This window comes from Ranitomeya imitator, chromosome 3, assembly GCF_032444005.1.
Source record: "Ranitomeya imitator isolate aRanImi1 chromosome 3, aRanImi1.pri, whole genome shotgun sequence".
Lineage (NCBI taxonomy): Eukaryota > Metazoa > Chordata > Amphibia > Anura > Dendrobatidae > Ranitomeya > Ranitomeya imitator.
This window is the reverse complement of record NC_091284.1, coordinates 290,635,629-290,650,461: the sequence shown is the minus strand read 5'-3', so window position 1 is coordinate 290,650,461 and position 14,833 is coordinate 290,635,629.

Sequence of the window (14,833 nt, the reverse complement as noted above, 5' to 3'; positions counted from 1 at the left end):
TACTTCAGCTGAAATCACCAGCAGGTACTACACCCACCAGTTACATTCATTTGCAACGGCTTACAGATACATATCTCGGCGTGTCAAGCTCCTAACTTTTCCTCTCCCCCCCTCCTCTTTTCTTGAATGTCAAATTTCTCTGTTACCCTTGGGAAAATTAAAAAATTCTGGGCTAAAAAATTATTTTTGAGGAAAGAAAACTTATTTATTATTTTCACAGCTCTGTGTTATAAACTTCTGTGAAGCACTTGGGGGTTCAAAGTGCTCACCAAACATCTAGATAAGTTCCTTTCAGGGTCTAGTTTCCAAAATGGGGTCACTTGTGGGGGGTTTCTACTGTTTAGCCACATCAGGGGCTCTGCAAACGCAACGTGACGCCCGCAGAGCATTCCATCAAAGTCTGCATTTCAAAACGTCACTACTTCACTTCCGAGCCCCGGCATGTGCCCAAACAGTGGTTTAACCCCACATATGGGGTATCAACGTACTCAGGAGGAACTGGACAACAACTTTTGGGGTCAAATTTCTCCTGTTACCCTTTGGAAAGTAAAAAATTGCGGGCTAAAAATCATTTTTGAGAAAAGAAATTTTATTTTTTATTTTTATGGCTCTGCGTTATAAACTTCTGTGAAGCACTTGGGGGTTCAAACTGCTCACCAAACATCTAGATAAGTTCCTTTCGGGGTCTAGTTTCCAAAATGGGGTCACTTGTGGGGGGTTTCTACTGTTTAGCCACATCAGGGGCTCTGCAAACGCAACGTGACGCCCGCAGAGCATTCCATCAAAGTCTGCATTTCAAAACGTCACTACTTCACTTCCGAGCCCTGGCATGTGCCCAAACAGTGGTTTAACCCCACATATGGGGTATCAACGTACTCAGGAGAAACTGCACAACAACTTTTGGGGTCAAATTTCTCCTGTTACCCTTTGGAAAGTAAAAAATTGCAGGCTAAAAATCATTTTTGAGAAAAGAATTTTTTTTTTTAATTTTCATGGCTCTGCGTTATAAACTTCTGTGAAGCACTTGGGGGTTCAACGTGCTCACCACAAATCTAGATTAGTTCCTTTGGGGGTCTAGTTTCTAAAATAGGGTCATTTGTGGGGGATCTCCAATGTTTAGGCACACAGGGGCTCTCCAAACGTGACATGGTGTCCGCCAATGATTGGAGCTAATTTTCCATTTAAAAAGCCAAATGGCGTGCCTTCCCTTCCGAGCCCTGCCATGCGCCCAAACAGTGGTTTACCCCCACATATGGGGTATCAGCGTACTCAGGATAAACTGGACAACAACATTTGGGGTCCAATTTCTCCTATTACCCTCGGCAAAATAGGAAATTCCAGGCTAAAATATCATTTTTGAGGAAAGAAAAATTATTTTTTATTTTCATGGCTCTGCGTTATAAACTTCTGTGAAGCACCTGGGGGTTTAAAGTGCTCAATGTGCATCTAGATAAGTTCCTTGGGGGGTCTAGTTTCCAAAATGGTGTCAATTGTGGGGGAGCTCCAATTTTTAGGCACACAGGGGCTCTCCAAACGCGACATGGTGTCCGCTAACAATTGGAGCTAATTTTCCATTCAAAAAGTCAAATGGCGCGCCTTCCCTTCCGAGCCCTGCCGTGTGCCCAAACAGTGGTTTATCCCCACATATGAGGTATCGGCATACTCGGGAGAAATTGCCCAACAAATTTTAGGATCCATTTTATCCTATTGCCCATGTGAAAATGAAAAAATTGAGGCGAAAAGAATTTTTTTGTGAAAAAAAGTACTTTTTCATTTTTAAGGATCAATTTGTGAAGCACCTGAGGGCTTAAAGTGCTCACTAGGCGGGGGGGCGTGGCTAGCAGCTGAAGGAGCAGGACGTGTCTCCATTGAGCTCCTCTGCTGGCTGAAACTATCTAACCTAATCTACGGATTTATTAGCCCATCCATCAGATCCAAGGGCTTTGTGCATCTCCTTGTCGGCTCAGAGGACTACCCTGCCTCACCTGGATGTAAAAATCAGCGTTAAATTGTGCTTCCAATCTGAGGCCTACGCAAGGACTTGGGGCCCGCTGGAGGAGTGCCCTTCCTGCCGGTGGCAGGCTGCCTGCGGCGCCAGACCCGGAGGCCCGGCAAACTAATCAGAAGTGGAATCCCCCGCCACCCTTTACCCACAAGATCCTGGCTTGTCAAAAGCCTTCCGGCGCCTGAAAGACTGAGACGCGGTGCCGAGGGGAGGTAAGAGGACCGGCGAGAGACACTCACCCTGCGGTCCTCCCGGCGGGGCTTCCCGTTGAATCCTCCGCCCGCTGAGACCACCGAGGTCCTGTCGTGCTCCTCGCGGCAGGCGCGCATTACGGAGTCCCACGGGGGGCACTGCCATCTGCGGTGGGACGTACCCGGAGCGGCCATACTCCATCCCAGTCTGGATCCCAGCCGCCTGTGTTGCCGGTGCGAATCGGTAGGAGCCGCGACGCTTGTTCTCCGCGGTCGCATCTGGAGGGGCCCTACATAATCTCTCGCTGTCTTTCCCGCCGGACACCTCGGACCTCCGGTGTCGGCGGTGAGGGCGTCTGTGGTGGCACGCGTGCGGTCTAAAGGCAGGAGGGCGGCTTACCTGTGTGGAGTACGCTGCCTGCCTGGGCCAGAGTTGTGCTCAGGCTGAAGACAGCCTGACAGAGTCGTGGGGCCGCTTTCATACACTCTGACTTCTCTTTTGCCGCCACTCGCCGCCATCTTGGCTCCTTGAAGCAGGATTGCTGGAGCTAACGACCTACGAGGGGGGAGAGCTGGCTTCCCGGGACTGAGAGCATTCTCCCTGCTGTCCCATACCCAAGGTAAAAGCTATAATAACATATGCTGCTTGCTGGTATTCCCTGCTGCCCCATACCCAGCAAAACAGATACTCCACCATTCTGCAGTGTGATGTGAGACTGTCTGATACGTTTATTGCTTATCTTTAATCGATCATTATTGGTGGCACAGGAGACTTACAGAGGCTTATTCATCTACCTTCCTGTATATTACAATAATTTGCCTCTCATAATAACAAGGATAAAAATCCCTCTGCTGAAGGGGCTTAAAACATAAGAAGCCATTACATGGGACTCCTCTGCCACCTAGTGGCAGCATAAGCTTCTGACTCTGACAAAATGCTCAATGTGGCATAACATTTGTATCATTATCTAGGAATAGAGCCTTAGCTAATCAAAGACTTAACCCTTGGTCTACCCATCTGGTGGTAACACCCACCACTAATATGCTCACCTAGCTCTTCTTTTCTTATATGCACGAGTGGTGATCTCATTAGCACACGCTATAAGAATAAATGATGGTTAAAACAAATAAAGAGCGTGGCAAAAGCGTAGATACAGCCCTCTATCAAGGCAAGCAGAGCGAGATGGACAAGTTTTTGAAACAAAAGTCCGCATCGACCCGGGCTACTCCCAAAAATTCTCGCTCCAACACGGGCACGGAGGAACGCGACGATAACTCTGACTCAAGTGACGAGGCCTCAGGTAGCGACATGGCCCAATCTGACTCGGGCAAAATTTCTAATTCTTTTCTGAAGAAATCTTTAGCACAAGCCATGAAACCACTGATCGCAGAGATATCTGGCATGAGAGCAGACTTATTACAAATTGGCAACAGGGTGGAGTCACTTGAAACGTCTCAGACCTCTCTGATTACCCACTCTAATCATATGAAAGATCACTTAGACTTCCATAGAGCATAACTGAATACTTCACTTCTTGCCCTGGAAGACCAGGAGAATCGGAGCCGCAGGAAAAATATAAGAATAAAAGGTCTGCCTGAGAGAGTCGCTACAGAAATATTGGTAAAAACAACAAAAGAGATCTTCGCTCTATTAATCCCACAGGAGAGATGCAACCAGATTGTTATAGAAAGGGTGCACAGGTCACTCAGACCCAAACCAAAATCTACCGACCCTCCAAGGGATGTGATATGCGGCTTGTTGAACTACCTTGACACCTTTGCTATCCTGGCGGCTTCTAGGGACTTCAGGTCTCTCTCCTATGAGGGGGCACCTATTCAGATATATCAGGATATAGCTCCATCAACTCTAGCGAAACGAAGGATCCTCAAACCCCTCCTGGATGTTCTGCGCTCCAATAAAATACTCTATAAATGGCTGTTTCCATTCGGCCTGACGATACATGGAGGTGGAAAACAGGTTACTGTTAGGAGCCCGGGAGATTTACCCAGAGTGTGGGATACCTTCAATTTAGCTGAAATGGACATCCCCTCGTGGCTGCCCTTAGACATGGACCAGCACTCACCCTCACCTCTTCATGCCTTCGCTGGTGGTCAAGGCGACTGGTCACCGGTAAAGAGACACGTCCCCTAAACAGGGGAAAAGCGGAGTGAAGAAAAAACCGCCTCCCTGAGCTGGTTTGGTGTCTCTGAGATACGTCACATAACTCATGGCCCTATGAGCTCTTACTTACCTGAAACATATGATAACTCTGTTTTTTTCAACATGTCATTTGAATGTTTTATATTGCTTGATAATATTTTCTCTTTCCGCAAAATTCACAGACTGCCACTCGTGCATTCATTATGATTCTGCCTATCTGCAATGGGAGGAAGTTCTGACCCCCCGCCTCTGCAGCGGATAGGTATCTTCTTTGTATATATAAGTTGTATTGCTTTTTTGGTTACTGTTAATATTTCTGCCTTTATTGAATTGTTGGTGTGGAAAACATACAAAAGGTTTTTCACTTTGTTACTTGTACAACATGAGAAATGACGATACCCCAGCCACCATAGTAGTGGCTTCTTACAATGTTAAGGGCATACGATCACCGTGCAAGAGAGGTCAAATAATGAATCTCTTGCACTCTAAAAAATCCCATATAGTCTTCCTACAAGAGACACATTTTAAGAGAGATAGAGTCTCGGACACGTCTAGATCTCGCTACCCAACTTGGTTCCACAGCACAGGGAGTTCAGCTTCTAAAGGAGTGAGCATAGCTATCAAGAAAAATGTACCCTTTACCCTACATGATAGCCTATCAGATTCAGAGGGTAGATATATTATGCTGAAAGGCCTCTTGGCAAACACTAGGGTCACCCTGTGCAATCTTTATGCTCCAAATAAAGATCAGGTTAGCTGGCTTTGCAAAACACTAAACACATTAAAATTGTTCTCGGAGGGTCTTTTAATAGTGGGAGGGGATCTCAACATATCTCTCAACCCATTCTTGGACACATCTTCTGGCAAGTCTGCTATCTCCCAAAAAGCTCTGAAAAAACTACACCTCTTCCTACAAGCTCTAAATCTTATAGATCCCTGGAGAACTCTTTTTCCTTCCCGTAAAGACTACACTTTTTTCTCTCACCCACATAACAGCCACCATAGGATTGACTACCTACTAATACAATCACCAAACCTACCATTGGTAAAATCTGCAGAGATTGACATGATTTCCCTATCGGACCATGCCCCCATTTTCCTTGAGTTGTTCATCTTAACGTTACCGCTGCCCGCTAGGTCTTGGACACGAAATGAGACATTGCTCGATTCGAGCATCCAGCTTACAAAGTTATCAGACACTCTTGACCTTTACTTCCAAGAGAACATACTTTCGGGCCCACCCATGCCTATGGTGTGGGAGGCACATAAAGCGGTGATAAGGGGGGAACTCATTGCGCTAAGTTCACATTTAAAGAAAGAGAGGCTGAAACAGACATTATCTATCTTACATCAGATCAATTCCCTCGAAAAGATACATAAAAGATCTCGGGCGCAAGGGACTCAAGAAGAATTGATAAACCTTAGGAATGACCTGAAAAATCTACTGAACATCCAATCAGCTAAAATATATATGAGGAGCAAACAGAGGTTCTATCTCCATGGCAATAAAAGCAGCAAGCTTATGTCTTCTTTGCTCAAGAAACGTAAAGATAAGACATTTATCGCACAACTTAAAACCGAGAACGGTTCTTTATTGTCAGAAACTGCTGAAATTGCCAGGGAGTTCAGGTCCTTCTATGAGAATCTCTACAACTTAAGCCCTTCAGATCATATACAAGACCCTGTGTCAGCTATGGAGAAAATTAACGAGTTCCTGGCTCCCTTAAAACTCCCCAAACTAACTAAAGAGGGTCACCCCCTGTTGACGTCCCCCGTTGCCTCTAAAGAAATTTTGGACACCCTCTCTACTATCCCCAATGGCAAGGCCCCGGGACCAGACGGTCTTCCCATTATTTATTACAAAAAACTCATAAAACCTCTAATGCCCCATTTGGTCACTTTTTTCAACTCCTACCTTCAGGGCCAACCTATACCTAAACAATCTTTAGAAGCTTTCATCACTGTTCTACCGAAGGAGGGAAAAGATCCTAACCTATGTGCCAGTTATAGGCCAATATCGCTACTCAATGCGGACATTAAACTGTGGGCAAAAATTTTAGCGGGAAGGCTTAGTAACATTTTACCCAAATTGATCCATGTAGACCAGGCGGGTTTTGTTAAGGGTAGAGAGGGCAAGGACAACTCGACCAAAATCATACAGGCTACGATGTTCGCTAGGAGCCGAAGGGTCCCCTTGGTCCTCCTGTCAACAGACGCTGAAAAAGCGTTCGATAGGGTGAGCTGGGGTTATATGGAAAAAGTTCTGATTAAATTTGGTTTACCAGAGCAATACATTTCGGCAGTTCTCTCCCTGTATTCCCAACCTACAGCTAGAATTCGAATTAACGGCACCCTATCTGATAGTTTTAATATTAATAATGGGACTAGACAGGGCTGCCCGTTATCCCCGTCACTGTTCATACTGGTAATAGAGACATTGATACAGAGCATTAGACAAGAGGAAGGGATAGAGGGACTGAAAATTGGCTCCGTGAAACTAAAAACGCTAGCTTTCGCTGACGACTTGCTCTTCTTCATCTCTAACCCGCTCCAGGCCTTCCCGATTATTCTCAAGACATTCAGTCAATTTGGCCTTCTCTCAAATTTTAAAATTAACATGGGGAAATCCGAATCCCTAAATATCACTCTTTCAAGATCCCAAATAACTTCTCTTAGCTGTTATGAAAGGTAATTCAGTACCACAATGGACATAGAGGTCAGCGCACATACAGTGACCTGGCAATAACCCAAAAAACAAGAACGAGCTCTGAGACGTGGGAACTCTGTTGACCGCAATCCCTAATCCTCTCCAACAACACTAAAGGCAGCCGTGGATTGCGCCTAACGCTCCCTATGCAACTCGGCACAGCCTGAGAAACTAGCTAGCCTGAAGATAGAAAATAAGCCTACCTTGCCTCAGAGAAATACCCCAAAGGAAAAGGCAGCCCCCACATATAATGACTGTGAGTTAAGATGAAAAGACAAACGTAGAGATGAAATAGATTTAGCAAAGTGAGGCCCAACTTTCTGAACAGAGCGAGGATAGGAAAGGTAACTTTGCGGTCAACACAAAACCCTACAAAAACCACGCAAAGGGGGCAAAAAGACCCTCCGTACCGAACTAACGGCACGGAGGTACACCCTCTGCGTCCCAGAGCTTCCAGCAAGCAGGAAAAAACAAATAGACAAGCTGGACAGAAAAAACAGCAAACAAAATAGCAAAAGTAGAACTTAGATATGCAGAGCAGCAGGCCACAGGAACGATCCAGGAGGAAACAGGTCCAATACTAGAACATGGACTGGAGGCCAGGATCAAAGCACTAGGTGGAGTTAAATAGAGCAGCACCTAACGACTTCCCCACATCACCTGAGGAAGGAAACTCAGAAGCCGCAGTACCACTTTCCTCCACCAACGGAAGCTCACAGAGAGAATCAGCCGAAGTACCACTTGTGACCACAGGAGGGAGCTCTGCCACAGAATTCACAACACTTAGCACCCAGACCCCTGTTTCATGGGCCAAGTCCTCCATTAAATACTTAGGGATCTTAATAACCGGAAACCCTCTAGACCTCTAGCAAGCTAACTATCCCCCATTATTAAAAAGGGTTGAGACTTTAATGAAGTCCTATGGATTGCCCACACTATCTTGGATGGGACGCATTAATATATTCAAGGCATACATTATGCCAATAATACTATATACTATGAACATGGTTCCTATCCGGGTACCTTTGACTTTCTTTAAGGGACTAAAATCAACTATTTCTAAATTCATTTGGAAGTCGAAACCAGCCAGACTACCTTATAAATCAATATCTTATCCCATATCCTTGGGGGGGCTGGGAGTCCCTGATCCATATCTCTACTATAGAGCTATACATCTTAGCAGATGGCTGAGGGTGATATCATGTTGGGAGGGGGGTGGGGAAGATAGCGTTGACCTGGCTCTTTTGGGTTCTCGAGGCATCCCCTATCTTTGGTCCGAAGCCAAGCCGCCAGCCACTTGTGGATTGGATGGGGTGACCCTGACAACCTTGAGAATTAAAAGACTTCTGAATAAAGAGCTCCCATCAGACACCTTCCAATCCACGTTGACACCTATTTGCGCTATACCATTTTTGATCCAACTATTAAAAGACTTCTGAATAAAGAGCTCCCATCGGACACCTTCCCATCCACGTTGACACCTATTTGCGCTATACCATTTTTGATCCAACTTTTAGGGACCCATATAAATTATGGATGAACCTACCTAAAGAAACCCTAAACGGATTTTACAACAAAAAAATCCTCCAGAATGGGACATGGCCTCCAGGCACACCGGCCCAACCTAAAAATTTTCTTCAGAAATTACATGTCAAACGAACCGTTCGGCAGTTTATGCAGAAATACCCGACCAGGTCAAACTGGTCTTGGTTGGACGTCTTAACTAAATTTCCGCTTCCTCGACTTAACATTATATCCCGCATATATTCCCATCTCTCTGCCCCTCCCTCACCAAACAAACCCTCATTTAGTTACTCATGGGAATCGGAACTTGGGATCTCTTTCTCAGAGGACCAGGTTTCTAGGATGTTATCTAGTGCTAGGGGTTTTTCTAGGTGCATACTTTTGCAGGAGAATGCATACAAAATTCTGACTAGATGGCACTTAACCCCTGCAAAGCTCTTTCAGAGAGGACTCGCTGATTATGAGGTCTGCTGGAGATGTCTAAACTCGTTAGGCCACCACACTCATATATTCTGGGACTGCCCCAAAATAAGGGATTTCTGGGAGAGAATTAGATCCATTCTTAAGAAATTGAATTTAGTTAAGTCAAGCCTTCGGGCGGCGGAGGCTCTCCTCTCCTGCCCGTCCGCTAACTATTTACCAAGGAAGCATGGCCTGCTCCCTCTTCTGGTGGGGGATGCTAACCACCTGATTGCGTTACATTGGAGGGACACGTCTCCCCCCACTGTGTCGGAATGGTATACTAAAGTAGATCAAATCTCGCGACTCGAAGAGTTATCAAGTTGGGAGGTCTCTAACCATATGGGCTCCCTGGAAAATATTCCGGGAAGACAGTGCTCGTCACTGCCCTTAGCATCTTGTTTTGTTAGAAAGTTATTCATGCAACTTAGTTTCACCTAACTTTAACTGTATGTAACCATGCCGATAACTATTTTCTGTTTTGGCATTTATATGTTTTCTCCCCCCTTTCTTGTCCCCTTCCCCTGACCTTTCCTCTTCCTTTTTTCCTGTTCCATTTATACGCTCTCCAACCCCATCTCTCCAAACCCCTTACCTTCTCTTTTCTCCCAACTATTTGACTCGTTGTCTATTAGCGCCTGATAAAGCCATTATCATATGTACAACAGACAAGAGAAAATTTGCTTTATTGTTGCAATGTTTATTGTTCCTTTTACAAATAAAGAATAAAAAAAAAAAGTGCTCACTAGGCATCTAAATAAGTTCCTTGGGGGGTCCAGTTTCCAAAATGGGGTCACTTGTGGGGGAGCTCCAATGTTTAGGCACACAGGGGCTCTCCAAACGCGACATGGTGTCCGCTAACGATGGAGATAATTTTTCATTCAAAAAGTCAAATGGCGCTCCTTCCCTTCCGAGCCTTACCATGTGCCCAAACAGTGGTTTACCCCCACATGTGAGGTATCGGTGTACTCAGGAGAAATTGCCCAACAAATTTTAGGATCCATTTTATCCTGTTACCCATGTGAAAATGAAAAAATTGAAGCTAAAATAATTTTTTTGTGAAAAAAAAGTACTTTTTCATTTTTACGGATCAATTTGTGAAGCACCTGGGGGTTTAAAGTGCTCACTATGCATCTAGATAAGTTCCTTGGAGGTCTAGTTTCTAAAATGGGTTCACTTGTGGGGGGGCTCCAATGTTTAGGCACACAGGAGCTCTCCAAACGCAACATGGTGTCCGCTAAAGATTGGAGTCAATTTTTCATTCAAAAAGTCAAATGGCGCTCCTTCCCTTCCGAGTCCTGTTGTGCACCCAAACAGTGGTTCCCCTCCACATATGGGGAATCAGCGTTTTTAGGACAAATTGTAAAATAACTTTTGGGGTCCAGTTTCTCCTGTTACCCTTGTGAAAATAGTAAAAAATTTGGTTCTAAATAAAATGTTAATGAAAAAAGTTAAATTTTCATTTTTTTCTTCCACATTCCTTCATTTCCTGTGAAGCACCTGAAGGGTTAATAAACTTCTTGAATGTGGTTTTGTGCACCTTGAGGGGTGCAGTATTTAGAATGGTGTCACTTTTGGGTATTTTCAGCCATATAGACCCCTCAAACTGACTTCAAATGTGAGGTGGTCCCTAAAAAAAATGGTTTTGTAAATTTCGTTGTAAAAATGAGAAATCGCTGGTCAAATTTTAACCCTTATAACTTCCTAGCAAAAAAATTTTGTTCCCAAAATTGTGCTGATGTAAAGTAAACATGTGGGAAATGTTATTTATTAACTATTGTGTGTCACAAAACTCTCTGGTTTAACAGAATAAAAATTAAAAATGTGAAAATTGCAAAATTTTCAAAATTTTCGCCAAATTTCCATTTTTATCACAAATAAACGCAGAATTTATTGACCTAAATTTACCACTAACATGAAGCCCAATATGTCACGAAAAAACAATCTCAGAACAGCTAGGATCCGTTGAAGCGTTCCTGAATTATTACCTCATAAAGGGACACTGGTCAGATTTGCAAAAAACGGCCAGGTCATTAAGGTCAAAATAGGCTGGGTCATGAAGGGGTTAAAGTTATGTCCACACATCTCTGTTTGATGAGCTCATGTAGTGGCAGATTGTGGGATATTCTGGGTCTGTTAGAATTTTATGAGTTCTCCAATTTACGGTATTTCTTTGCACCCGGAGGTTCCAGGTGGGAGATTTTATTGTCATATTTTTTGTTGTGATTTTACCTTTACATGGGAATCAAACAATAAAACATGAGTTTGTTCGCATCATCTATTAGACCGTTATTAAGTTGGAAGGGTTTTAGTGGTCCCACAGCAATGTGAGTGAATGTGTCACGTCCATCCTTTAGCTACAAGACTGAAAATATATCTCCCATAGTTATCAGATTGATGCAAACCACAATATTACTATCTGGAACTCATAGATGGGAAGTCTACTTGCACTTGTTCAGTTTTCTTTTATACCTCTTCTGTAAACAGATCTCAGCCTTGTTGTCTGTTTTTCCAGTAGATATCCTAATTTAATCATCTGTCCATGGCAGGAGGTCTCTGCTTCAAGTTTTTTTTTTAATTTGTTCCTCTCTCCCTTTCCAAAATATCTAATGTCTGGTCTATTTCAAAAGGTACATTCTTTAGATGCAGATATCGGTCATTATAATGGTGTAGGAAGGAGCATTCAGCTTGTGCAACTTTGTCATAGCACAGCAGGCTCAATAACATCACAAGATCATGCTTGCTTTGTGGAGCCTCAGTACACATAGACAAGACTGAAGTAGAGAACTGGGATGAAAGGAGTAGGTGAGTATTTTTTTTGTAATTGTCATTCAGTGATTGGGGTAAACTGTGAGGCATCATACTATATGTAAAGTGATGTAGGAGCCATCATATAGTGTATAGAGAACTGTGGGAACCATCATACTGTGCTTAAAAGGCAGTTAAATACATCATACTACAGGGGCTGTGGGGACCATTATACTGTGCACAGAGGGCTGTGAGGGCCATTATACTGTGTAAATGGGATGGTTAGGGCCATCATGCTGTGCATAGGAAGCAGTGGAGGACATACCACTATATATAGAGAACTGTATGGGACATTATAATATGTATAGAGGGCTGTGAGGGAAGGGTAATCATATTGTTTATATGGGTTGTAGGGGTCATACTATGCATAGACAATTGTGGGTTGCACCATATTGTTTACAGTGAACTGTGGAGGCTAAGCTATCATACTGTGTATAGGTTGTTGTGGGGGGCAACTTTCTTTGTATAGGGAGCTGTGGGGGACATCATACAAAGTATAGGGAGTAGTGATGTGTGATCGTGCTTGGATAACGCCTTATACCAGCATGCTCAAGTGTTATGTGAGCATCTGGGCTTGCTTTTGTTTTTATGTTTTTATATTATGTTTGTGTTTATATTATGTTTGAGTCACTGTATAGCTGCATGATTTTTGGCTGTTAGACTGCCTTAACACATGTGGGGATTGACTGTTTGTTAGTCATGTTCGCTCATCACTAAGGCTGGTTTCACATTTGCTGTTGTGTCCGCAGCGTTTATGCCGCAATTTTCCGCATGCGTCGTGTATTCCTATATTTAACATTAGGGACGCAGGTGCGATTGTATGCGTTTTGCCTTGATTGACGACGCATGCATCGTTTCATTGTCTGCGGCTTGGCGCGGCAAACGCTACATGTTGTAATTTCAGAGGCATGAATTTGCTGCCTCGAAATGTATGCGGTTGTTAGCGGAAGGAATGCAGCGAAAAAACGCATTACAGTCTATGAGAACGCATGCAATCGCAAGCACATGCGTTTGTTTGCGTTTGTAAAGGCATGGGGTTTACCACAGGAAAACCTGTCTAGACACTGATTAGCCACCCCCCACATACAAACTGATAAAAGGAGGGAGTGGGCATTTGCAGGTCACTACTCAGCAGACTGGGAACAAGAGAACAAGCTCTGAAGCTAATCAATACTAAACACAATGAATATAGTCAAAACAAAATTTATTTTTCTACATAGTCTCCTAACAAGTCTATACATTTAGTCCATCTCTTTTCTAAACTTAGAATTCCCTTTGAAAAAAATTCTTGCTCTTGACCCTAAAAAAAATCCCCAACAGCGGTTATCACGTCGCTATTGTCGTCAAATTTCTTGCCCCGGAGGTGTTCCTTGAGCCGAGGAAAGAGAAAGAATAGGGGGGGTGTTCCACCAGTTCAAAGCCCGCTTCTTGAATGGTAGCTATGGCAACTGCAGCTTTGTGAGCCGGCGCGTTATCTTGGTGAAACAGCACTCCAGCCCGCAATTTGCCGCGCCTTTTCTCCTTGATAGTCTCCCGCAATCTTCTTATTTGTTCTGCGTAGTAGGAGCCCATAATAGTGGCTCCCTTCTCCAAATAGTCCACCATAATAGTTCCTTCAGCGTCCCAAAAAACGGACGCCATAACCTTCCCTGCTGAGCTTGACACTTTGAATTTCTTTGGCGTCGGTTCGTCGGCTCGTTTCCATGTCATCGATTGTTGTTTAGTTTCGGGATCAAAGTGGTGGATCCAGGTCTCGTCCATGGTCAAAAAATGTGACAAACATTTTCCTTGTCTGCTTGGAACTTTTTGAGAATTGCTATTGAAATGTCAACTCGTTTCTTCTTTTGCTCATCGGTTAACATTTTTGGCACCCAACGCATGGAGACCTTTCTCATATGCAATTCTTTTGCAAGGATTCTTTGAATACTGCCATATGAGATCCCTGTGACCTCAGCTACATGCCTGATAGTCACTCTTCGATCTGCCAATACAACTTCTTCAACTTTTTTTACGTTTTCTTCATTGAGGGACGTGGATGGGCGTCCTTCATGATGTTCATCTTCCGTCGATGTTCTTTCCAGCTTAAATTCCTTGGCCCAGCGTGCAACTGTGGAACTGTGGAATATGGAGGAGAAGAGTCCCCCAATGTTTCCACCAAGTCGCTGTGTATGTCTTTGGTAGTCATTTTTTTCAAGCAGAGGTATTTGATGACAGCTCTGAGCTCGTTTTTTTCCATTTTGATGTTCACTCCTCGGCAGTTCATATTCAAATGAATGTAGCTCCCGGGAATCGTGGTCTATTTAAGTGATTTTTTTTCCTGGACTAGTGGGTACCTAAGAGAGAAGAAAACATTTTATTTCAATTTCTGTGTGCAATAGAAATAACCGATTATCATTACTTTTGGATCGCCCCTCGTACACTCTGAACAATGTGAGTATCAAAGCCAATGCCTTCATTTTCTTTATTCTGTCTCTATATGTTCTAATAATTTCTGTATTTTTTTTCTTGCTGCATGCATCAGAATATCATCGTCTTCTTCTGAGGAGCTTCTTGGGCCTGAACAAGGTGCAGCACGGTGGTACAGTGGATGGCACAGCAGCCTTGCAGCGCTGGAGTCCTGGGTTCAAACCCCACCAAGAACAATATCTGCAAAGAGTTTGTATGTTCTCTCCGTGTTTGCGTGGGTTTCCTCCGGGCACTCCAGTTTCCCCCCACATTCAAAAAGACATACTGATAGGGAATTTAGATTGTGAGCCCCATCGGGGACAATGATGATAATGTGTGCAAACTGTAAAGCGCTGCGGAATATGTTAGCGCTATATGAAAATAAAGGTTATTATTAGGTGGAAATGACAATGAAGTGAGTACTCACCTCTTCAGATTGGTAAGTATTCTCCGCAACATAGTGTTGAGCGATACCTTCCGATATCCAAAAGTATCGGTATCGGATTGGATCCGTCGATATTCAAAAAATATCA